This window comes from Papio anubis, chromosome 3 (assembly GCF_008728515.1).
Source record: "Papio anubis isolate 15944 chromosome 3, Panubis1.0, whole genome shotgun sequence".
NCBI classification, from domain to species: domain Eukaryota; kingdom Metazoa; phylum Chordata; class Mammalia; order Primates; family Cercopithecidae; genus Papio; species Papio anubis.
In genome coordinates, this window is record NC_044978.1 from 75414225 (window position 1) to 75436041 (window position 21817).

At 36.5% G+C, this 21817-nt stretch overlaps 1 protein-coding gene across 44 annotated transcripts in view; it reads left to right on the forward strand.

The window, feature by feature from the left end:
* CAMK2D (calcium/calmodulin dependent protein kinase II delta) overlaps positions 1–21817 on the forward strand; it is a 305944-nt gene that overhangs the window by 71031 nt on the left and 213096 nt on the right. The window contains exon 3 of one of the 44 annotated variants that reach the window (XM_031664320.1): positions 12616–12708. The exons of the other annotated variants lie outside the window; for them this stretch is intronic. The gene's annotated coding sequence lies outside the window, so the exon portion shown is untranslated. The remainder of the gene's footprint in view (positions 1–12615; positions 12709–21817) is intronic. 44 annotated transcript variants of the gene reach the window in all.

Here is a 21817-nt window from a genome sequence, read left to right on the forward strand (position 1 = left end):
TAGTGGGTCTGCTTGAGAAAGAACAGTAAGGGAAGGTGAATTGGTAACATTTAAGCAGAGGCCTGAATGCTGAGAAGGAGCTACCTATGGAAAAAACAAGGGGAGAATATTTAAGCCAGAGAAAAAAGGAAGTGCAAAGTTCCTGAAAGAATAAGAAGGACAGGATGGAGGCAAAGAAAGGGCACTAATGTATCTGGAGTATAACAAACAAAAGGGAAAGTTGAATAAGATAAGGTTGGAGAGAGAGGGAGTAGCTAGTTTAATAGGAACTTACAGATCTTGAATCTTAGATTGGGTTCTGCATGAAACAGACTCTGGAGTGGAGATCTGCAGGAACAAATGTAACTGGGGAGTTCTCTTGTTCTCAGCATGAAACTGCTTTGTTCATGCTCAGGGTAAGGCTGGAGGAGGTCAGCTTCCTGAGAGATTGACAAGTGTAGGAAATTAATTGAAAAATAATTTTCTTTTTTGTTCTAATTTATCCTTTTAACCTTTTTTTTTTTTTTTTCTCCTCTGAGATGGAGTCTCGTTCTGTCACCAGGCTGGAGTGCAGTGGCACAATCTCAACTCACGGCAACCTCCGCCTCCCAGGTTCAAGCGATTCCCCTGTCTCAGCCTCCCAAGTAGCTGGTACTACAGGTGCCCGCTACCACGCCCGGCTAGTTTTTTGTATTTTTTTATTAGAGACGAGGTTTCACCATGTTGGCCGGGATGGTCTCGATCTCTTGACCTCGTGATCTGCCCTCCTTGGCCTCCCAAAGTGCTGGGGTTACAGGTGTGGGCCACTGCACCCAGCCATCATTTTTTTTTTAAACGTGCTCTTTCCTCTTTTTTGCATCTTCTTTGTATATTAATCTGTTTTTGCTCTTTTTTCTTCAATGGTCATTTTTGGGGTACATGATTGATTTTGAGAGAGACTGAAGACAGTTAAATATCTCTTAGTTTTTTAGACAAGAAGCAATAATGAGGTGGCCTAGGTTAGTGGAAGCTGGAAAGCAAAGATGAGATGGACTTGAGAGATGTTATAGGGTCAGGAAGTTGACAATTCTGTGACTGAATGCAGGATTGAAGGAAACCAAGGAGTAAAGGTGAGGAAATCAGTTGGGGCAATAGGAACTAGAAGAGGATGAGTTCTGTTCTGTGGAGGGTCCTTCTTACGTACCTCGTAGGACAGCCATCTAGAGATGGACCTCTGGCAGCTGGAAATGTTTAGAAATCAGAACAGAGGTCAGGCTAGAGACACAAATTTTAGAAACGTGTATGAAGGTGATAATTTTGTAAATAGATGAAGGTTGCTATGCCATTTTTAATGTCAAGTATATATAGCAGAGAGCATGTCATTTAACTGAAAAATGGTGGAAAGCTATTTTATTCTCACATATTTAAAGATTGGGCATAGTTAGAAAGGTGAATGCACCCTCCCTCCCACTAAAGCTTCTAAGCCCTTTTGAGTGAAGTTAGTACCAGATGAAATTCTGGGAACACACAGACCTCCTTGTGAAGGACACACGTTTGGCAGATACAAAATGTTAAGGAGAGATCCATTAGTTTGCTTCATGCTGCTTTTGGATGGCAAGAATTTTGGACTGTTTTGCAATAGATATAGTTTTGTTAGATTACATTGGAGTGCAGAATTTTCTGGAAGGCCTTTTCAGATTTAGGAACCCTGGGAAATCAGTCATTATTTAGTAATTAAGAGAATTAAATGCTTTTATTTTGCTGAGCCTGATCTACCTAGTGACTGTTTTATTTCTCTCTGTGTGTTTCATTTTGAAAATATAAATATTATTCTGTGTACTGCTTTATTAGTTATAATTCATGTATCATTTTGTAACAGAGAAGTATCTTAAATTGTAATGTTTGCACAAGATTCTCTGTGATGATTGAACCAAGAAGAGATGTAGGAAACAGATAGGGTGCCTGGGGATTTAATATTTCATTTTAAAGACAAAGGAGAATAAAAATAGTCCGTTGGTATTTGGCCGCTTTTATATTACTGACAAGAACAGTCAGAAGCTCCCCATTTTCAGCTGGTGGTTGGGTGTCCAAGGAATTCTTGAGTTTCTTATTTCGTATGAAGCATGTGCCAGATAAAAACCCTGAGAGACTGAAAGTTTCCTTGTTTAGTCATAAGATAAACTGGCTTCTTACTTGTACAAACCATATTACTACCCTTTGTCTGACTTATTGATTTTGAGTTGGAGGGCAGTGTCCATTGGTCCATTTCAGTCACTAGTGCACCTAATAAAAGGCCTAACAGATTTTTAGGCTGTCAGTGTTTGCATGCTAGTTGGTTAAGCCATCTGAATAGGATTTGATTGATGACCTGGCTTGCCCTTAAGAAGAGGGTTTGTGACCACAAGCCACAGAAAATGACATGTAAGGCCAATTGATGGTTAGTAAGTCAAAAAACATCCCATCACCCATTTTGTGTGAATATTGTATTACTAGGGTTTTACTTGGGAACATATAAAAAGGTTACTACATACTCCAATGTTTGTTTTTCCTCCACTTCAGTAACACCTGAATGGAAATCTAACATGAGGACTGTTGAAATTATTTTTTTCAAATGTGGAAGGGAGAAGAAAGTTAATAATTTTCCATACCCAGATTAGAAAGGTCACAATCATACACATTCAAAGAAGAAAATGCCTGTGCTCCTAGGGCTCCTGGCTGGTTACCAGGTGAATTTTGCAAATGTTTTATTATGTACATAGTTGATTTTTTTTTTCCTCCCTGGGAGACTTCTATCCATTAATCTGGAGTTTTACATTTTGAAGCTATTTTTTTTGGTCCCATCTACCTATATTATTTTAAAAAGATATCTTTATTTTAAAATTGATTAATTCGAAGTGTGTGTGTGTGTGTGTGCACGCGCGCGTGTTTATACACGTATCTGTATTATAAATAAGAAAGGTGCTTAATAAGTTTGTCTTAAAACTCATGAAAGCTTGGCATAAAATCTCACACTAATCAATATGGATGAGAATGACTCTCATTGAGAAATAAGGGCTGATGACTTTTTCCTCCATGACCATATTAAAAATATATTGAGAGCATTGTAGGACTCCAGATACTTGGGTTGTGGCTCACAATTTTTACAGAATTAATTTCCAAAATTCTTGATTACTCCAGGAGGAAATTTATTCCAGAAGTAAGCTGTGTGCTTCTTTCTTAAATTTAAAGGTTAATACATCAAAGGTATAATAAAAATCATCTCTTACAATTAGAGATCCTAAAGAAATGTTTGAATTATTAGGGAAATTAGAAGGATACCTTACAAGATTTTGAGAGTTTTGTTGCTGGCAAAGAGGAGAAGTAAAAAGTTAATTACTTTTGTAAGAGAAAACTTGGGAACATATGTATGTCCCTGTACCTTTTCAGACATGTAAGCAATATTTAGGTATTTTTACAAAGAATGAGATAAAGTACAGAAACCGACACTACTACAACCGTGGTGGAAGACACTACTACAAAGATAGTAGACGTGAATGAACTCCCATTCACAATAGCTTCGAAGAGAATAAAATACCTAGGAATCCAACTTACAAGGGATGTAAAGGACCTCTTCAAGGAGAACTACAAACCACTGCTCAGTAAAATAAAAGAGGACACAAACAAATGGAAGAACATACCATGCTCATGGATAGGAAGAATCAATATTGTGAAAATGGCCATACTGCCCAAGGTAATTTATAGATTCAGTGCCATCCCCATGAAGCTACCAATAACATTCTTCACAGAATTGGAAAAAACTACTTTAAAGTTCATATGGAACCAAAAAAGAGCCTGCATTACCAAGTCAGTCCTAAGCCAAAAGAATAAAGCTGGAGACATCATGCTACCTGACTTCAAACTATACTACAAGGCTACAGTAACCAAAACAGCATGGTACTGGTACCAAAACAGAGATATAGACCAATGGAACAGAACAGAGCCCTCAGAAATAATACCACACATCTACGGCCATCTGATCTTTGACAAACCTGACAAAAACAAGAAATGGGGAAAGGATTCCCTATTTAATAAATGGTGCTGGGAAAATTGGCTAGCCATAAGTCGAAAGCTGAAACTGGATCCTTTCCTTACTCCTTATATGAAAATTAGTTCAAGATAGATTAGAGACTTAAATGTTAGACCTAAAACCATAAAAACCCTAGAAGAAAACCTAGGTAATACCATTCAGGACATAGGCATGGGCAAGGACTTCATGTCTAAAACACCAAAAGCAATGGCAACAAAAGCCAAAATTGACAGATGGGATGTAATTAAACTAAAGAGCTTCTGCACAGCAAAACAAACTACCATCAGAGTGAACAGGCAACCTACAGAATGGGAGAAAATTTTTGCAATCTGCTCATCTGACAAAGGGCTAATATCCAGAACCTATAAAGAACTCAATCAAATTTACAAGAAAAAAACAAACAACCCCATCAAAAAGTGGGCAAAGTATATGAACAGACACTTCTCAAAAGAAGACATTCATACAGCCAACAGACACATGAAAAAATGCTCATCATCACTCGCCATCAGAGAAATACAAATCAAAACCACAATGAAATACCATCTCACACCAGTTAGAATTGCAGTCGTTAAAAAATCAGGAAACAACAGGTGCTGGAGAGGATGTGGAGAAATAGGAACACTTTTACACTGTTGGTGGGACTGTAAGCTAGTTCAGCCACTGTGGAAAACAGTGTGGCGATTCCTCAAGGATCTAGAACTAGAAATACCATTTGACCCAGCCATCCCTTTACTGGAGATATACTCAAAGGATTATAAATCATGCCGCTATAAAAACACATGCACATGCACACGTATGTTTATTGCGGCACTATTCACAATAGCAAAGACTTGGAATCAACCCAAATGTCCATCGGTGACAGACTGGATTAAGAAAATGTGGCACATATACACCATGGAATACTATGCATCCAGAAAAAAGGATGAGTTCGTTTCTTTTGTAGGGACATGGATGCAGCTGGAAACCATCATTCTCAGCAAACTGTAGCAAGAACAGAAAAGCAAATACCGCATGTTCTCACTCATAGGTGGGAACTGAACAATGAGATCACTTGGACACAGGAAGGTGATCATCACACACCAGGTCCTATTGTGGGCAGGGGGGTGGAAGGGATAGCATTAGGAGATATACCTAATGTAAATGACGAGTTAATGGGTGCAGTACACCAACATGGCACATGTATACATATGTAACAAACCTGCATGTTGTGCACACTTACCCTAGAACTTAAAGTATAATAATAAAACATAAAAAAATAAATAATAAATAATAAAAAAGAAAAAAAAGATAGTAGACAACTTCATATGTAGATAAATTTCAATTATTTGGCATTTACTATCTGAAATTATTTTGATAAATTCTTCCCATTTCTTTCAAGGTAAAAATTAAATTTTAATAGCAAAGATCTTGCTTAGAATCAAATACATTTTAGTGACGTGGCATTTATTCATTATTCATTTAGTTTATCGCCTTTTTTTTTTTTTTTTGAGACAGAGTCTCTTTCTGTTGCCCAGGCTGGAGTGCGGTGGCACAATCTCAGCTCACTGCAATCTCCGCCTCCCAAGTTCAGGCGATACTCCTGCCTCAGTCTCCTGAGTAGCTGAGATTGCAGGTGCGTGCTACCACACCCAGTTAATTTTGAAAATATTTTTGATAGAGACAGGTTTCACCATGTTGGCCAAGCTGATCTGGAACTCCTGAATCAAGTGATCTGCCCCCCTTGGCCTCCCAAAGTGCTGGGATTACAGGCGTGAGCCACGGTGCCCAGCCCTAGTTTATCATTTTAATTGTCAATTTTCATAGGAAAAAAATGAGGAAATATTAACTAAATGTTTATCTTTCTGGTTACCAAAGATATCCGTTATTGAGTCTAGTAAATGAACAATTTTCAGGAATTGTACGTAGAAATGCACTCACAGATTCATTTAATTTTTACAGATACAATTTTCATTAGCCTCTTAATTGGAATCCTTGCCTGTAGACTTTCTTTTTTTTTTTTGAGACAGAGTTTCGCTCTTGTTGCCCAGGCTGGAGTGCAATGGCATGATCAGGGTTCACTGCAATACGCCTCCCAGGTTCAAGCGATTTTCATTCCTCAGCCTCCCACGTAGCTGGGATTACAGGCGTGCACCACCACATCCAGATAATTTTGTATTTTTAGTAGAGATGGATGTTTCACCATGTTGGTCAGGCTGGTCTTGAACTCCTGACCTCAAGTGATCCACCTACCTCAGCCTCCCAAAGTTCTAGGATTACAGGCATGAGCCACTGTGCCTAGCCCTTGCTTGTAGACTTTCATTCTCTGGTTCCATATTCTACAATATCATCAGCCCTATTTCTCAAAAAAAGCATTGTTTATATTATAGCATCAATTAATTGCATTGACATGAAATTAAAATGTCTCTACTTGTCACTTCTTGTAATATTACCTAATTTTGTTATTCTCTAATTTTTCACAATTTATAGACCTAATTTATTACCTTTCATGGGCTCATGTGTTTCCTATTTAAAGTCTGAAATGTGGCCAGGTGCAGTGGCTCATGCCTGTAATCCCAGCACCTTGGGAGGCTGAGTTGGGAGGATCACTTGAGGCCAGGAGTTCAAGACCATCCTGGGCAACATGGTAAAACCCCATTTCTACCAAAAAATATGAAAATTAGCCAAGTGTTGTGGCACACACCTGTAGTTCCAGCTACTTGGGAGGCTGAGGTGGGAGGGTTGCTTGAGCCCTGGGAGGCAAAGGCTACAGTGAGCAGAGATCATGCCACTGCACTACAGCCTAGGTGACAGAGTGAGACCTTGTCTCAAAAAAAAAAAAAAAAAAAGTCAGAAATGTAAGTCACTTGTATCTGTTCAAATGATACAAGGTGGTATCAAGCATTCTTACACATGATGGTGGTCTTAGAAAATCATTTAGAGGATGCTAGGAGAAAAATTGAGCTGCCATTTGGAAAGGCTGCTGGATTTGGCGACTCCCTCCTATCATTGGTTTACTCTCTCCAGTTGCCTTGCTAAAGAGAATCAACAAAGAGAGAAGGACTTTGCTCAGTCCCTTCTGCCTTAGCAGCCTGTCTGGTCATCTGCTGCCAGCTATTTCCAGGGAGAGATGAGGAGCAGCAGGCCTGTGCTCTCAGGCCCTCAGGGAATGCACTGCCTCCCATGGGACAGAGTGGGGCTGTTGCTTGTGTCATTGCTGCAGCACATTATTTGAACCTGACCTCAAGACTTGGATTTGCTCAGTTTATTTTTAGAAGTAATGACAGTATAGCACTTTGAGGACTGAATGTTATTTCTAGACAAGAGTAATACTATTTTTCTGAGAAGTAGAATTTCAGTATTTTAAATGGATTTTTTGGTAAAGATTTCTGAAGCTTTTCCAGTAACTGAGACCTTCTAGACAGAAAGGCAAGATGGGACATAGTGTGCAGTGTGCATCCTCTATTCCTGCTGACCTCAGTCTCTGAGAGTGTGACTAGACGCTGTTACCGAGCAGCTGCGTAGTCATCTTCTTCCCTTGTTCTGAGCAAGTCCTCTGTTACACAAAGAAGAAAACAGCAGTCATTCTCTTCAGTCATTTACCTTCCAACTTACTAAATTTGAAATTATCATTATACATAAAGTCCATACAGGGTTGTCTGTAGGGAGTGTTTTTGTTTTTATGTGTTATATTCTGGTGTATCTATGAGCTTGCCTAAGAGATTTGGAGATACATACACATGCATATACATACATGTGTCTGACTTTTTATGTAAATATATTTTGTATGATGTGTTAGTTTATATGATACATGGCTATCCAGTGTGGATATCTCTACAAAAAAATGCACTCACAGATGTGTTTAATTTTTACAGATACAATTTTCATTAGCTTTCTAATTGAAGTCCCTGCCTGTAGACTTTCATTCTCTGGTTCTATTGTGTACTCCACAGTGTCATCAACCCTGTTTTTCAAAAATAGCGTTCATAGCCAGCACTTTTGTGTTGCTTCCTATATGCCAGGCACTGTTGTAACTTTTTATATATAAGTCTCTCAACAATTCCGTGAAGTAGGTACTGTTAGCATCCCCATTTTACAGAAGAAGAAACTGAGGCACAGAGAGGTCAAAAAGCTCACTCGAGGTCACAAACAATCCTAAGTGGTAAAGTCAGTCTGAACCCAAGCAGTCTAATTCTAAAATCTGTACGCTTAACTACAATATTGTGTTGCAACAAAATCTGGTTCCTCATGCCTCTGATCAAAACCCATATTTCTTTTAGCAGAAAGTCTTAATATATTAGCACATAATTAATTTGTTAGCTTTTTATGGTTCTCCCTGCTCACATTTGAGGTTGTTGTCCACAGGCAAGTATATCAAACTATTGCTGTTCTCCAAACCTTCCAAATAGTTTTCTGACTCTGTGATGTTAATCATGCTATTCCTTTTATCTGAAATTTACTTCATCTTTTTCTAACCAGAAAACCCTTATTGATTCTTCAAATCCCATATCAGCCTTCACCTCTTTTATGCCTTGTTATATTGCATTTTCTCTTATCTGTGTTCCCGTAGCACTGACTAAGTAACTCTGGTTTTGACGCTTCTCTCATTGTATGGTGGTGTTTATTTGCCCTTAAGTGTCATGTGCTCTTCATTGGGAGTACCATGTCCCCTCTGCTGATTTCATTCAACTGTCTAGTAACCAGATTCACCTCTCAGCCATGCTCCTGTATCATCGGTGCTGCTCTGCGGTGCTGTCTGGTTTTCAGTCACAGTTTCCTGTGCAGGTGGTGGAGGATTTTGAAATGCTTGAAACTGAACCATTACACCCACTTGAGAGAGTTTCTTTTGTCTGTGTACGATAGGAAGTGGGTGGGGAAAAATAAGTGCACACAGCCTATTACCTGGAGTTGAGATCACCAACTAAATGTCATGAATAGGGTAAAATAACACATATTAGTTGTGTTTAAAATATTTCACTCCTCGGATTTCTATTCATTCTTCACTTTAATTTAGAAAGGCAGTTTTCTGATGTTGGATGAGCATTAACTAATTTCCAAATACCTTCTTATTTGTTTTCTGCATTATATAGATCATGTGACTCAAGTGTATTTAAGGTAGCTAGCAGATGACTGAACATGATGAAACTAAGAGTATTTTATTTCTCTAAGTAAAGCAGTGAATGCAGATGGGTTTATTATAGTCACAGGGCCCCATGTACTTTAGTCCTTATTTCTTCCAGCAAAACTTCGATGACTAATTTTGACTTCAATTGAAGAATATTTTATTTAAAACATTTGCTTAGAATAATAGTCATTGTAAAGGAACACTTTTCTTGTGTTTACTGAACCAAATGCTAAGATAATACAATTCCTAATTTTCAAATTATAGATATTTTGCATAATTTTAGTAAAATAGATATGAGAAAGATTGGAGATTATGTGAGGATTCTAGGTACTTGAGTTGGAGTAGAGGAGAAAGAAGGAGGAAATGGCCTATTCATAATTGCATTGTAATTTTTTTCAGTCTTGAGCAAGAAGTTGAAGTCTGAATGGTACTGAAGTAAATGAGAGATTCAAATCCAAAAGAAGAAAAAAGACTCATTATAAATTTTGAAAGTGCATAAAAATGGTGAATAATATTCTGAAATTTGAAAAAATAAATGAAGCTATATTTTAAAATTTAATTTATAAAAATCTGAGTGACTTTTTAATAAATTACAATATGAAATTATAAATTTATATGAGAAATTAATTTTTCACATATAAAAATACATTTTAGTAACTTTCTCATATACCTTCCTCTTCTTTTAAAGCAGTTTATATTTGGAATTTTTTTTTTTAAAATGAATAAATTAAAACTGAAGATTGCTCTTCGTTTTATATCAAAGCAACTAAAACATTTAGCTCCTATTCTGTGATGCAAAGTTTATATGTAATCTGACTTAATTCCTGCAGTTACCTGTACAGCATTATCATCTTTCATCATATATGCATGGAAAATTAAGCTTAGCAATTTCCCCAGAAAGGAAAGGGTAGAATAGGATTTAAACTCAGATCCACTGTTCCTGTATCCCATGCTTTTTCTACTATATTTTGGTAGAGAATATTAGTTTTGAGTATAGATATCCTTTGTGCTGGAGAAACCAGCAAACTGGAATTAAAAACTATTCAAATGATAAAATGGAACTGGAAAAGGCTGTTTTTTTTTTTTTTTAATTAAATATGTTTCCTGGCATATGTAAAACAAGTCATTTAAATAAAATATTCATATTTCAGTTGTCATTTAAATCTCAGTAGAGAGTTTGATTAAATAATGGATTATCTGGGTGTCTTTATCCGTGATCTTTGCCCCTGAATTTATGATCACTTATTTTTACAGCATGGAATTAACTCAGCATAAAATTTGAGGTAAGATTTTATTACTCAAAATAGTCTTGAAGTTTTCTGGGATTGGTGAATGTTTTCTTGGGACTAGCCATGTCACTCACTATCTTTGCACTGAAAATGAAGACTATACAGTATATTAGTCCATTCTCATGGTGCTATTAAGAACTGCCCAAGACTGGGTCATTTATAAAGAGGTTTAATTGACCCACAGTTCCACATTGCTGGGGAAGCCTCAGGAAACTTACAATCATGGTGGAAGGGGGAGCAAACACATCCTTCATCACATGGCGGCAGGAGAGAGAAGTGCTGAGCAAAGAGGGAAAAGCACTTTATAAAGCCATCAAATCTCATGAGATCTCACTCACTATCATGACATCATGGGAGTAACCACCCCCATGATTCAGTTACCTCCCACCAGGTCCTTCCCCTGACATGTGGGAATTATGGGAACTACAATTCAAGATGAGATTTGAGTGGGGACACAACCAAATCGTATCATACAGTGTGTCTCATTTTTCACTTTTTATACAGAAGTATTGCACATAATAGGAAGAATAAAGGGAAGGAAATATAGGTTAAAGATGACTATCAGTAAAATGTAATATTTGTGTAATATTTGTTTCAGTAAATGTAGTCAACAGGGAGCTCAGAAATACCTGGGTCTTCCAGTACTTCGTAATTTAGTGAATGATTATAGGAAAATTACAGAAATCCTTTTGTACTTCATTCTTTCTGATTCCTAATTTAGGGGAATGGTCTTTGAGACCTACCTTCCTTACAGGGAGATGGTGAAGATTAATTAGCCCATGCTAGCCAAGTTCCCAGTGCTGCCCCAGAGAAAGGTGTTCCATAAATCAGACCTGTGGTTAAAAGGCCTTCATTTGTGTCTAGTCCTTGCACAGGATGGTGCCATCACTCCATATCCTAATGGGAGTCATCCACATTCAGGCCAAGGACAGGTTTTTCCATAGCACAAAGAACATTTGTTCTATGTGACTAGGCAGATTTCCTCCTCTGAGTGCCTCAGTGTCCTCATCTATCAAAGCAGCAGTCCATAGCCAGATAATTCCTAAGAGGAACTTACCCTAGAATTGCTCTAATTTATATCTTTTTGTTTGTTTGTCCCACTCAGCTTCTTGAACCTATTACACTTTTTTTTTAAGCTCATGTCCTATGAAAGAACTGTAACAGACATAGAGATAGACCATTCAGATGCCCCTCCAAAGAAGGCAGTCAGCAGAGCCTCCAGCAGTCAGGGTCAGCTTCAGCTTCACAGAGTTGGCCCTCCCAAAGCCATCTCCCTCTTGTAGCATCTCACATCTGATTATCAAGTTAAGACCCCAGCACTAGACAACTCTGATGGACAGCATTTGTTCTAGAGTGCTCCACTAGTTTGAGACATTGGATTTGCCTCATGGTTGTTTCTCATGCTTCCTGATCTTTCTTCCTTCTCCTTTCCTTTACAGATTTGATAAAAATCTTACAGGTTTTCCATATAAATATCTTATACCCTATAAGCCATCTCAGCATCTGCTTCCACAGAATCTGAACAATGACAAGAACTTAATGTTTAAAAAGTTTGTGACTGGCTTGGGCAATATAGCAAGATACTGTCTCAATTTAAAAAAATAAATAAATAAATAATAATGTGAAAAAGGACTAGTAGAAGGGAAATCCTCAAGCCACAAATTACTAGACTTCTTTATAATAGACTTGTTTCATATTCTGTAGTTTATTAATTTGGAAATTGTATTTTCATATTAAAACAAAGCATACCCAAGAAGAAAGGTTCAGTCACTTTAGGTAACTTTTCTTTAGCTGGTCTTCAAATGAATCACCGTGAGAGGATTTTCTTCCCTTTATTCCTTTCTTCTTTTCCTTTTTTCTCATTCTTTCTTAAATAGTTTAGATTTGGTTATCTTTGTCTTAAAAAACTAGTAAGTCTGACACCTACTATGAAGTTTATCTGATAAAGTAAGTTGTATGCTGAGTGTTTCCAAATTAGATTTCCTAGTGTAATGGAGGGCTAGTATTTGTTTGTTTGTTCTTTAATTTGCGGTTTACGTTTAGAAGTTTTGCTTAAAATGATTTTATGTTCTGAAATCAGAGTCGTCAAAACTCAGTTCAGTTTTTTTAAAAATTTGCTTTTTCTCTACCCATGGTTAAGGGATATGACTTACTATTTCTGTGGGTTTCTTTTACATGTTATTATTGATATTTAAAATCAGGACAGAAAAGTAGAGACTGGAGAATATATGGCTGGAATATATGATGGACATCTAGGGAAGAATGAAGAAAGAAAATAAAATGGCTGGGGAGAGGCAAGTATTTAAAAAACAACCAATGTGTTAGTAGAGAAGAGGGTAAGAGGCTAAAATTTGACATATATGTATTAGTAAACCTAAGCTACTTTTGACTTTGCACACTGTTTATTTACGTTGTGCTCACAGAGTTAATTATATCTGTTAGAACAAGACTTTGAAAGTCTAATGTGTTCTTTAGCATTAACAACCTTTCATATTTCCTTATTTTTTTTTAATCTTTCCCTTCATCCATCTTAAGTTTTGCAGCTCTTAACAATGTTGTTGCACTAGAACCACAGAGCAGCATTATGTGAGTGGAATGTGTTCCAGGGATAAAATAAAAACAAGGCACAGTACATAGTGTGTTATTTTTATTACATAAAGTATTACATAAAAACAAGCTAAATTGCTGCTATTAGAAATCAGAATAGTAGTTATTCTGGTGTGGAGGTAGGGGCAGGGAGCAGGAGAGGCTTCCGGGTGCTGGTTATGGCACCCACATCTGTTTCTTGATCTGCGTGCTGATCACATGTGTGTTCATTTTATGAAAGATCATTGTGCAGTATACTCATGACATCTGCAATTTTCTGTCTTTGTATTTTATACTTAAATATTCAAAAAATTGGGTGAAGGGAACGCCCGTGGGCTGGATTTACTTTGCTTCACTTAGACCTTTAAGAATTACAGAACCACAGCTAGTTAGATTTAAATTCTAGTCTTCTACAACACTGTAGGGTATAGAGTAACTATAGTTAATAATTTATTATATATTTTCAAATAGGTACAAGAGAGGATTTTGTATGGTCCCAGCATAAACAGATGACAAATGTTTGAGGTGATGGATATGCAAATTACACTAATATGATCATTATACATTGTATGCATGTATCAAAATATCACTTGATACCCCAATTATTATAATATGTGTCAACTAAAATTTAAAAACTGAAAAAAATAAAAGGATCACAGAACCAACTATAAAATCACGGAAACGGAAAAGATCTTAGTTTAGTCCACTGATGTCACGAAGAGAATAGATGCCTAAAAGGCTTTGAAGTCTTGCAAGGATCCTAGGGAATGATGATTTAATGTCTTACAGCTGAGGAAAGTGATGTCAGTAAGGTTGGGTCCATTACCCAATGTCCCACCAGAGCCTACTAAAGAGCTCCCAGATCCACCTTTCTCTACTGCTCAGCTTATTTCTAGTGTGTGGCTTAGCATGTCTCTTAATAGCAGCTTCTTCATAGGACTATTCTTATTAAAAAGGGGGCTTGAGTTAACCTAGCTTATGAGGATTTCTAATGACAACTCTTACAAAAAGGGTATTTTTTTTTAACCTGCAGGCAGCCTGATTTTCAGCTGACCAGAAGTATCAAATTATAAAATATTCTAGTTATTTGAGATGTTACCATAGATAGCTTGAAAAATCTTTATTTTCATGACATTTATTTTATCACATAGCTGTTATTGCATAGCTGTTTTAAAAGACAGTTTCACTTGATCTCTGAAGCTTTATCAAGATGCTGCTAGATACTATCCTATGCATATTTTCCACTTAACACTAGTATGATATCCCCTTTAGATTTATATGTATGCTGCCATGAAAAGCAACTTTTTTCCTCTGTATACATGGGATTATTTTTACTTGACTTATTATCTCCTTAATTCAATGCCTGTCATTGAGAGCATATCATATATATCACATATATGAGATTTCTGATAACCTAATAACCTAATAAATAATAAATAATCCAATTTTTGTCAATCCAGTAATCACTGAATTTTCTAGAATCTACTCAATTCTTATCCAAGGGCCAGTACTGACATGGGCCTTCTTATTCAGATGGTATTGCATCACTTGATTCTTAGAGCAGGCTCTAGATGATTGACAGATTATCCTCATGTCTGACGGAAGTAAGACAAGCAAGTTCCTTCAAGAAGGAAGTAAGCCAAAGTATCAGATATAGTCTCCATTCTGTTACTTTCACTTTCCTGTTGATACCCTTTCTTCCTGTTTATTCTGAATGCATTTAATAAATATTTATGAGTATTGCTATGGGCCATGCACTGTCTTAGGAGCTAGTATAAAATGGTGAAACAAAAAAAAATCAACATAGATCCTGCTGTCTTGGGCTTTATTTTGTTAGAGACAGAGTATTAAAAAATATCTTTCAGCTAAATAGAAATCACAAATGGGTCAAGTACAATATAGAGGTGGAATTTGTGCTATGTATGTGAGCCAATGATAGGGAGTTTGGCCACATTAGGAATGGCTTCCTTGAAGAAAAGATACTTACTTTAGGATGTAAAGAATGAATAGATAGATATAAATCAGACAGAGGAGCAATTAGTATTCCAGCAGCCAGGATAGCATGCACAAAGGTTCTGAAGGCAACCTAATAGTGTAGGGGAGTGAGGCTGAATTTTAGCTCTTCCCCTTTAGGGTTTTTTCTGGCGAGGCCTAAGAATTAAATTGACATACAGATTAACAGGAGAAAAGCACAGGAATTTATTTATTTAATATAAGTTTTACACAGCAGTGGGAACCCTCATGAAGAAGTGAAGACCTAAAGAAACAATTGTAATGAATCAGTTATAGACTGAATTGAACAAAGAATAGTAAGTTGTGAAAAAGCAACAAAATTATATGAAGAGGCTTAAGAGACAAGAGCCATTTTAGCAAGGTCTGTACAGAATTTTCTTTGGCTCATATTTCCATCCTTGATAAGAATGTTGGTTTCCTTCTGGTATAGGGAGAGGACCTTTCAGAGTTCTTGCTTTTAAGAAACAGAAAGGAGGTCAGAATGATCTTCTACTTGCTGTTTTTCAAGTACCTTTAATTCATAATAGTCATTATGCCAGAATGGTATATTTTTAACTTCTTCAATGGCACATTTGAGGAACTCAAAGAAGTCCAGCATGACCAAGTCAAAGAGTGCATAGAGTTGTGTGGAGCAAAGTAAATAAAGAGACTTGTGGATTAGGAACAGTGGAGGAGTCAGTGGACTGGTATTCCTGATGATTTGAACAAAAAGTCACTCTGGGAGACACTGAATAATCTAGAAAATGGGCATTTTTATAATCAGCGACGTGATTTTTAACTCCCTGATTCTGGAGGAGGATGGCCAAGTTTCAAGGAATGATTGCAAGAGTGGTGACTGAAATAGAGTGGAAATGAAGACCACTGGAGACAGGGAGGTCAAGAAACTGAGAGGCTCAGTGTTAGACCAGTTATCCTTGTGTCTGTTGAAATAGCTCAGAATGTTGGCAGATTTTTCAGTGAACTAGAAGACTGGATAGATGCCAAGTATTTAATACATAGAGTAGGTTGAATGGTAGTGGGGAAAGGTTGAATGGTAGTGGGGAAAGAGAACCACTTAGTGCGCTTAGTAAACATTTCATAAGATTTGAATGGTTTGTATGATAGAGATAAAGTTTCTTGATTTTCGATGTTATATTTTCCCAATTGTTCATTATATTTTGGGCATTATACAGATATATCAAAATCTGAACTAAAGGAGTTTCCTTATCTGGCTTGCATATTCCAAGATGATAGGAATTGTGTCATAATCACTTGTATAGAAGCTATACAGATCTTGGCCTACCCAAAGACAAGGCCTACCTTGGCCTACCACTGGTAGCTCTGAATGAATAAAGCATAGTGATAAATTACAAATGAAGGAAATTTGTAGCTCTTTTAGATGGAAGGTGTTATCGTTTTTAATTTTATGCACATGTGCAAATTTTGTAAACTTTACATGGAATTTTACCTCTCTGACTACAATTACCTTTGCATCTACATTAATTAGATAGTAGTCACATGTTTTTTTATTTTCTTTCAGAGATGAACTTTTTAATCAGAATAATTACTTTCCCTGATTCCGTGGGAACTTTACCATTTATACCAACTTTTTGTGGAACCAATGAGTTAGATCCTTTTGACAGAAATTGCAGAGGGGCATTCTCTGATATGATGGGGATACATCTTGACTGGAATGGATCTTCCCCTGTCTGCACCTCCATTCATGTTTGTAAACTTTTATCATTCTCCATTTGTTTATCTGGCTGGTGAGCAATCTCTCTGTACCAATACTTGCCTAAGGGATTTAACCAGCTTATGAAAGTGTATAAGTTATGATTTTAAAGATGAAAGCAATATGTTATACATATATGCCTAGGAAAAGACTGGCAATACACTCATCAAAATGGAAATAGTGGTATATCTAGGTAGTGGAGTAGTTTTACATCATATTTATTTCTTTAAGCTGAAATATACATGTTTTTCAGTGAGAATCTGTCACGTTTTACAATGAGATTTTTAAAACCAATGTTAAGGTGAAAGGAAAGGGTAAAACAAAGGTAGGGGAAAAGTCAGGAATTAGGCTATATGAAAAGAAAAATAGTTTATTTTTCTATTGTGTAGAAGATAGGTGAGTTGTCAAAGATGGAATGTGCATGCATGGATGTTAGCAGTATGTTTAATTCTACTGCAAGAATCTAATGCATGATGCTCTCCTCAGAGGCTTCTGGTCACAGTCCCTTGTTTCCAGGTCACTTGGCAGAATTCCTAGAGTCTCAAGTTTTAAGGAACAAATAGTAGAAATTCCTCCTGAGTGCCTCTGTTGCTTATTCTCTTGGGGGAAGTAGTCATTGATTTCTGTTAACTGTGATACAAAAAACCCACTAAGCACATAGGGCTTCCCTTGCCACCCCCTTTCCATCTGTTAGGAAGCCTTCTTTAAGCTCTGAGAATATCTGTGGATTAACACAAGTCAGAAATTGTTTTCAGTATCACTCTGCAGACAGACATTTAGCAGGTGGGCAGTAGGTCTGTTAATTTCACATGGGAGAGGAAATTAACTGTCCAGCCTGGACAGGTTTTTGTCTGCCAGCTTTAAAGTTGGTCACATAGAGGAATCGTCCTCTTTCAGAATGTAGAAGGAACCACAGCCAATTTAAGTGGCATTTAATATACTTCCTTGTAAACTATGGGCTTCAAGCCAGGCAGAGTTGCAGTAAGCTCTTGCTTTAGACCTGACCCACTTGTAATGCCATGGAAATGCCAAATACGTGTTCTAAATGATGCAGTACTTACCTGAGACAGAGCATTCTAGGTAAAAGGTAAATGTTCCTTCCCAATGAATGATGAAAGATGACATCTAGAATGATGATTAATTAAGAATACCACTCTGTTCAGTCTGGAGAATTTTATTCTGCATTTCAGATGTATCATATGTTCAATATCAGAATCAATAAGATGATACACTCCTGAAGTGTAGGTTATCTAGACAAATTTTAGGTGATTGTAAAAAAAATATGCAAGCATATTTAACAACTGCTTTAGTATAACCTACCTAGATTTTTCTTCCTAGCTCTGTTTCCAAAGGGAATTGGACATGGAACTGTGAAAGCAGAGGTATGTGATGTAAAGGCAATGGTATTCAATAAATTCAAACACTAGATGATTATATATTTGTTACATATTTATAATATATGGCTATTTTATTAAAATACTGTAATCAGAGTTCTAACCATCTAGCTTTAGTGGGATGCAAGTGGGAACTACTTTATTCCTCTTCCCACAGAATATATTTATTTCAGCCGTTTAAGAAGTCTTGGTTAGATCTCAGAGCTTTGCCGTGTCTTTTAGTCACAAGAACAGACTCATTTCAGGATTTTAAAAGTCCTGATCAGAGTAATCATTTAAAACTTCTTCCCTCAGGTTGGGCCTGTTTGAGGCTTGACAGCCTCTTTGGACCAGGGGGTGTGTGGTACTGACACACTGACACTCTTTGTCACCTGACTTCCTCTCCCACTCACTGGCTGCCCTCAGGGCCCTTTAGAGAAGGGTTGTAAGGAACTGGGCAAGTCTGAGTCACTGGTGCAGTTCCAACCTGCACTGCTACCCTCTGTTAGATGTATGATTGCTGACTGTCTCTTTGGATAATTCCTTTTAGGGACCCCTGGGTATAGTTCCTCTAATGATAGTCATGCCACCCCTGGCTAGATGTTTTTAGCTGTCTTTGCAGCTCCTGGGTTTCTGGCATTACACCCCTCTTTTGGGATTACATTGCCTTTCCAGGTGGTCCTTTTGGGCATTGTCCCTTGTGAGATCATTCCCCCTGTGGGCCTGTATCCTGTCCATGGGAAAGGTGCATCTTTTTATTGCCATTGATGGAAGTATAGCCTGATCACAACAGGATACTCCGGGCTTTGCAATTCCAGGACAGCTAGCCAGCCACAATTTCCTGCCTTTAAAGTCAGATTTAAAATAGGTAGTAGTTATTTTTCTCTAACTCCAGGAGATGCATTTTTTCAAATATTTCTCTCAGAGACACTCATTCCCTTCCAATTTGGTACCCTTGAGTAAGCTCTTTTGTGGTGTGAAGTAGGAGGTAGTACAGAATGTTCTGACCACTCTAGCCAGAGTAGTCCTCTCTGGGGGTCTCGTTACTTTCTCTTGTAGAGCTGAAAGCAAGCAGTGGGCTTATGATGACAGAATGGCTTCAAATGAACCCGTGGCAAGTTCTGATTTGGCACTTGTATCTGATAATTATTTTGTTTTTAGCCTTCAAGGTTTCAACTAAAACAGAAGATTTCATTTGTTTTATATTTTTTAATTAATATGTCATAGTTTTACATATTTTTGAGGTACATGGGATACACAATTTCTTTTTAAATATCCTGACTCAGTAATATTTTTTTTTTCCATTTAGGTGGCTGCATTAAACCTCATTTATGTGTGTGTTTGTGTGTGTGTATGTATAGGAAATAAAAGCATTCACAACTGTGGTAAACAAGGAATAAATAATTAAATTAATTTTATTTATTTTTAAATTATTAATTTATTTAATTTAATTAATAGAATTAAAATATATAGATGCAAGACTTTAAGTGTCTTACACTTTTTAACTTGGGGATTGTAGTTCAATAAATGATAACTTCATTTTATTTCTTCAATTCAAAGGATATTCTTATAATTGCTAGTTTAATTATTAGTTTGCAAGTACTTAGACCATAATATGTTACTTCATCTTCCAAAACAGCTATCAGTTCCCTTGTGTTTGCTTAATAAAATATTAATTACAAATATGTTAAGTAGCATGTCTGATATAAGGACTTTTTCCTTTACAAATAAATACATAGTATCTCAAACTTAGAGTGTCTTAATAGGATAGAGAGGAATAAATATAGTTTTACACACGTGTAAGATTTGCTTTTTTGCCATTCCTGGCAGAGTCTGTACTGGAAGTCAATTTCTTTACCTTGACTTTCAACTTAGTGATCATTTTACTATGGTGGGTCACTCATGACTAATGTAATGTAAGATATGTATGGGATTTTAATGACTAGTTTTAGCAGTATAAATTAGTTTTTATTCACTTAAAGAAGAAAGTTAATATTATAAATTATCTCAGGTATTTTAATATGCAAGTCTTTTTATGTTTACAGTTTAAACAATACATTCTCATCTACTTTTTTTCATAAGCATAACAAGAAGCGTGCATCCAGGCTTAGCAGCACCTCACATGTATGCAATCTGGGAGGTTCTTCCTAAGGAAGATAAAAGATTACAAATAAAAAATTAAACTCAAAAGTGCATATATATTTAGGATGAAATAGTCATAAGAAGTTATAAATTTTAAAAAGCAGAGAAATACTACAAAGCATAACAAATTCCAGAAAAATAGCAAAAACATTTTTCCTCCTCATTTGTTCACACACTTGCAGGGTGATCTGTAGTTCAAATTCATATGCTGATACCACCTCTGGGGTGTCACATCGTTATCTCATGGCAGACTGAGAGGTGGGTGTATTTCCAAAACATCCTACATTGGGATGGCGAGCAGTAACATACCTCAACATAGAAGTGACTGCAAACCAAGTAAATATGTTTTATTAAACCTAAACTAAATGTATGTTCAGTGCAGCTCAACTTCCCTTTTGTTAGATCTCAAAAATGTTTGTGCTTGCTCCAGTGTCACCCAACACAGAGAAAAGTGTGATGGAGGAAAAAGAAGAGTGGAAAGAAATAGTGATCGTAGCTGATTAATGTTAAGATATCATGTTTTGCAACTTTTATGAAAACATATAAGCCTGTAAACATTGATGAGGTCCTTTCAGGAGTCTGTGCATATGAAGGGCCCAGAAGCCTAAGCTACTTTAGCTTCACAGTTACCTCTTAGGAGAACTCAGTCACAGAAAAATGAATAACGGCATGTTCCACATGCTTTAAAGGAACCATAAAACATCAGTGTTCTTTTACATTTCATTCCCTTTATTCTTCTAAATTGTTATCCAAAGTTATTCTTTTCTCTCTATTTTCAACGTGTTAGTATTAAACTACCTAAGGAAAATTTTCCTGTGGAAAACCATATAAATATTTGTATAGTTTTCAGTTTTTGAATAAATTTGTGTACTTAATTCTTAGGAAAAAATGCTTAAGAATAGCAAAATATGTTTATCATACCACAATAAGAAAAACAAAAGCAAAATCCCTGAAGTAAGTGTTCTCTTGTGTTACTATACAACTGCCTGTAAAAATCATTGGGGCCACTGGAAAAAGATGGTTAAGGGTGGATTCTGTTTATCTTTAGTATGCCTTGTTTCCATTCTGTGTCCTTCTAATCTCTAGATAGCTGAAACTTGAAGGATTTTAATACAAAGTGTCTTAAATGACTTAGCTCTGTTGTGCTTAAAAGTCAAAATGGAATTGTGCTGCAAATTTCTCACAAGCACAATTACATCTAAGGAAGAGTACTATTTGATTGTAGACTGAGGGTAGAGTTAATGTATTACACAAAAATTATCTCATTAGTCCTCTATAATAGTATAATTAGAATAATTTATGTGAATTAAATTATTGATATACAATGAAAATAAAGATATAGACAAATTTAAACCTCTTTAATTCTTAATATGCACCAACTAATATCCTTATAACTTGTGATTTATATAAGGGCTTATTATTTACAATATTAACAATCGGTTGAGACATCATAGTTTTATTATTTATTTATTTATTATTGTTTTATTTTGAGACAGAGTCTTCTTGCTCTGTCACCCAGGCTGGAGTGCAGTGGCACAATCTCGGCTCACTGCAACTTTCGCCTCCCAAGTTCAAGCG